At 39.5% G+C, this 5,000-nt stretch overlaps 1 pseudogene across 1 annotated transcript in view; it reads right to left on the bottom strand.

Moving 5' to 3' along the window:
- LOC143301775 (anoctamin-7-like) overlaps window positions 1-5,000 on the bottom strand; it is a 167,933-nt pseudogene that overhangs the window by 21,474 nt on the left and 141,459 nt on the right. The window contains exon 7 of the transcript XR_013057840.1: window positions 2,084-2,174. The product of XR_013057840.1 is annotated as an anoctamin-7-like (transcript). The remainder of the gene's footprint in view (window positions 1-2,083; window positions 2,175-5,000) is intronic.

Genomic DNA, 5,000 nt, shown 5'->3' with positions numbered 1-5,000 from the left:
TAATCAGTTTGTGTCAAGGTGGACACATTTTTGACTCACTTGTGTAAACAAAGTGAGTCTATGATTTAACCCGGTGTTCGGTTGTCTGTGTGTGTGTGCGTGTGTGTGTGTGTGTGTGTGTGTGTGTGTGTGTGTGTGTCTGTGGTAAACTTTAACATTGACATTTTCTCTGCAAATACTTTGTCAGTTGACACCAAATTAGGCATAAAAATAGGAAAAATTCAGTTCTTTCCAGTCATCTTGTTTAAAACAATATTGCACCTCTGAGATGGGCACAAAAAAGAAAAAGAAAAAAAAAAGCCTAATCATATGCAAACTGCATTTACTGTTATATTTATATCTTTTGTATTCTCTAAACTTGGCACTTTGACCTCTTATTCTGACACAACAACAAGAGGAGTCATTATTATCATTTTTTTGTTCAAACAGGAACTTCTTTGCTAAGCATGGAATTTTTATTTATTTTGCAAACGTTTTGGTGCAGATAGTAAAGAAGGGAAATTACTCTGTAATGAATGCTAGGGGACTTGATTTATCACAAGTGAGTCTTGAAAGCCTTGCCTCTCTTGTCATCATATGTAACAGTGCAGTTTTATAACATATAACAGACATTTACCTATCATCGGCACAGAGTTATGGACACTTTGCTTTGTTAACGTAATATGAAAAGAACACAACCCATACATTTTCTGAAAAAAAACACAACAAAAAACATATGGAATATCTTATGTATGAACACATTTCCTCTAGTTTTCTATACGTGACTATATAAAACACCTATTACACGGTCATGTTAAACATTATTACTGCAGACACATAAGTGCACATGAACACACACACATACATATATTATTTACATACTCGCATACTTACACATTCACATACATCTGTTCTTCAAGTAAAAAAAAATATATATATATCATTGAGCCTTCATTGTTGTGCATTTTGATCTTTCATCATATTTTGTTATGGGTTACTGTTTTCAAGAAGTTTAAAATATGGACACCATTTTCTCGTAAATACAACGCTTAACACTTCCACTGAATGCATATATCTTTCTACTTTATAACTATTTCTAAAAACACAATTAATTTAGCTTGTACAATTATGATTATCAATACACACTGTGTGCTCGTTCCCATTCACGCATATCTCGTTGCTGGTTGATTAATTAACGAAGACAATTAATTTAGCTTGTTTAATTATCAGTATCAACACAAGGTGTATTTGTCCCCACCATCACATATCTCGTTGCTGGTTAACTAATTAAGGAACACAATTAATTTAGCTTGTACAATTAACAATATCAATACACACGGTGTATATATTCGTCCCCACTCTCACATATCTCTTTGCTAGTCGATTAATTAAGAACACAATACAAAACGGTCATACACGTACAATGTTAAATGTTACATGTTTGCCTGAGTGTGCAGGTGTGCGAGCCTGAAATCTGATTGAATGACACAGGAAACAAATGATGAGCGCCCAGTGGCAGCCGTCAGTCGGCTCTACCAATGGAGGCGGCCTGTTGTGTAAATGACTCCGTGTTTGTAAAGCGCTTAGAGCTTGGTCTCCGACCGAGGATAGGCGCTATATAAGTATGCATATCAATCAATCAATCACAATTAATCTAGCTTGTACAATTATAATTATCAACACACAGTGTATTCGCCCCAACTCTCACAGATCTTGTTGCTAGTTCATTGATCAATTACACAAGTATTTCAGCTTATTCAATTAAGATTGCAATACACGCAGTGTATTCGTGTATTATAAGAATGAACGAGCGAACGAAAGAAAGAACAAAAGAAAGAAAGAAAGAATGAATGAATGAATGTGGAGAAAGGGTAAAAGAATGAATGCATGAATGAATGAATGAATGAGAGAAAGAGTAAATGAATGAATGCATGAATGAATGGAAGTAAGGAAGAAAGAAAGAAAAATTAAAAGAAAAGAAAGATAGAAAGACACAGAGAAAAAGAGAAAGAGATAAAAAACTTTTTTAAATATTAAAAGAAAAAACACCCAAAACACCAAACCAAACGAAAACAATCAAAGAAAAAAATCCGTGGAGACTTACGCCGGAACATTTTCGCTCAAGGTGAACACTCCATACAGAAAGACTAGAACCCCGACCACAGAAGCCGGTAGGAGCCAGGCAGTGTAAAACCCTGTGCAATCAACCAACCAGCCATGTAAATAGTTTTCCTCGGTCAGTTTGTCAACAGTTGGACTACCTGTCAGTTAGGTCGATAAATCAGGTTAAAAAAAATCAGTCAAATAAAACAACCAACAATTTGCTAATAAGTCAGCCACTATAAACGTTTAATGAATTCATTGATAAATCGGTTAATAAATAATTCAGTAAAGTAATCAACAGGTTTGTCGATAAATCAGTTCAAATAAATCAATCATGAAAGCAATCAATACATTTGTTGATAAAAATCAGTTAATACATGAATCAATAGGTAATTACAAAAGAAATCAGTCGAGAAATCAACGAGACAGATAATATACCAGTCAATAAATCAGTTGATAGGTCGGTCAGTGAGTCAGCTGATACGTACGCGAAAAAAAAAAAGCCAAAAAAAAGCCCCCCCCCCTCTCTCTCCCTCTCCCTCCCTCTCTATCTCTCTCTCCTCTCCCTCTCTCTCCTCCCTCTCTCTCTCCCTCCCTCTCTCTCTCCTCCCCCCTCTCTCCCTCTCTCTCCTCTCTCTCCTCCCCCTCTCTCTCCCTATCTCTCTTCATCGTTCTTGCTTTCCATCATTCGCACACACCAACACACACTTAACACGTCTAATATCACTCTGGAATCTAAAGCCCCCCACCCCCACCCCCTGCCCCCTCCCACCCCACCAACCTACCTTGCCAAGCAGAAGTAGGTGCCGATCTTGTCTCTCTCTCTGTCTCTGTCTCTGTCTCTCTCTCTCTCTCACACACACACATACACACACGCACGCACGTACACACACACACGCGCGCGCACGCACGCACACACACAGCACACATACACACACACATATACGCACACACACATGACACGTCTAATATCACTCTGGAATCTACAGCGCCCCATTACCCTCCCCCCACCCCACTTACCTTGCGAAACAGAAGTAGATGCCGCCCCTCTCTCTCTCTCTCAGACACACATGCACGCACACATACACACACACACATGCACACACACACACACACACACACACAAACGCACACACACACACACACACACACACACACACACACACACACACATGTCTAATATCACTCTAGAATCTACAGCTCCCACACCCCCTCCACGCTCCCCGCTCCGCCCCATGCCCCCCCCCCCCCCCCGCCCCCCGCCCCCCCCCCCCCACACACACACACATACACACATTCACCCATCACCCCACCCAGCCAACAATTCCCCTCCCCCCAAACCCCAGTTCCCCCTTTCCCCCCCACCCCCGCCCCCCTTCCCACACACCAAAAATCAAACCCCAAAACCCCGTAAACCCTTCCCCCCCCAAGGCTCCAACAACAAAAAAAAAAGGAAAGGGAAACCCCCCCCCCCCCAAAAAAAAAAAACAGGAAGGAAAGGGCGGGAAAGAAGAGGGGATTAAGGTTTTTGGGGGGGAGGATGGGAGAAGGGGTTGGGGGAGGGGAAAAAAAGGGTGGAAAAAAAGGAAAAAGGGGAGAAATACAACCCGAAAAGAAAAGAAGAAAGAAGAAGAAAGAAGAAGAGAAGAGAGAGAAGAGGAGAGGAAGGGAGCAGAAGGAAGGGGGGGGAGGGGGGGAAAAACAAGAAAATGGGAAGAGGGGGAAGAAGGAAAACGGAGCGCCGGGGAAAAAAAAATGGGTGAAAAAAAAGGGGGAAAGAAAGAATAAAATTGAGAATAAAGGAGATAAAGAGTAAGGAAAAAAAAAAAATAAAAATGAAAAGAAAGGGAAAAAGGAAGAAAGAGAAGGAAAGGGAAAGGGGGAAAAAAGGGGGGAACCTAACCAAGGGGGGAAGTGAGGAAGGGAGAGAAAGAAAAGGGGGTGGGCGGGGGGGTTGGATTGGAGAAGGGAATTTTGGAAGGGTTCCCAACGGAAGTGGGGAAAAACCCAAAATTTAAAAAGTTTTTCTTTGGGGGAAAATTTTTTTAAAAAGGAGAGGGGAAGGGGCGGGAGGAAAGGGAGAGGGGTTTTAAAGAAGGGGGAAAAAAAAAAAATTTTTGAGAGGATTAAAAGAATAAAAGAGAGGGGGGTTTTGGGAAAGGGAAGAAAGGAAGTAGAAAAACGCATCATATCAAAAAAACCCCCCCCCAAAAAAGACAAGAAACAAACAAAAAAGGGGGGGAGGAGAAAAAGAAGGGTGGGTAGAAAATGGGAAAGGAGAAAGGAGAGGAAAGAGGAGGGGGAAGAGAGAAAAGAAAAGGGGTGAAAAGGGGGGGAGGAGGAGGAAAGAGGAGGAGGGATGAAAGAGGAGAGAGGAGAGGAAAGAGGAGAAAGAGGAGGAGGGGAAAAAACACCAAAAAAAAAAGAAAAAAAAAAAAAAGGAAAAAAAAGCCAATTTAAGGGGAAAGGGAAAAGAAAAAAAAAACACCGCAAAAAAAAAAAAAGAAAGGGGGGGAAAAAAAAAAGGAAAAGAAAAGGGGGGGGGGGAGAAAAAGGGGAAGACAGAAGAAAGAAGGAAGAAGAAAAAACAAAAAAAGAAAAAAAAAAAAAAAAAAACAAAAAAAAAAACCCAAAAGAAAAACAAAACAAAAAAAAAAATCCCCCCCAAAAAAAAAAAAAAATTTTTTTTTTAAAAAAGAATACTGGAAGGCTTTTTATTTTTAAACTTATAAAAAAAACCCTAAAAGAAAAAAAACGGCAAAAAAAAAAACAGAAAATAACGAAAAAAAAAGGGGGGGGGTGGGGAAAAAAAAAAAAAAAAAAAAAAGATAAAAAAAAAAAAAAAAAAATTCACGCTATATAAACACCATTATTATTATTATTATTATTATTATTATTAAGAAGAAAAACTTTTATTA

Source organism: Babylonia areolata, chromosome 28 (genome assembly GCF_041734735.1).
Source record: "Babylonia areolata isolate BAREFJ2019XMU chromosome 28, ASM4173473v1, whole genome shotgun sequence".
In the NCBI taxonomy this organism is placed as follows: domain Eukaryota; kingdom Metazoa; phylum Mollusca; class Gastropoda; order Neogastropoda; family Buccinidae; genus Babylonia; species Babylonia areolata.
This window is presented reverse-complemented; position numbering and strand designations above follow the sequence as displayed.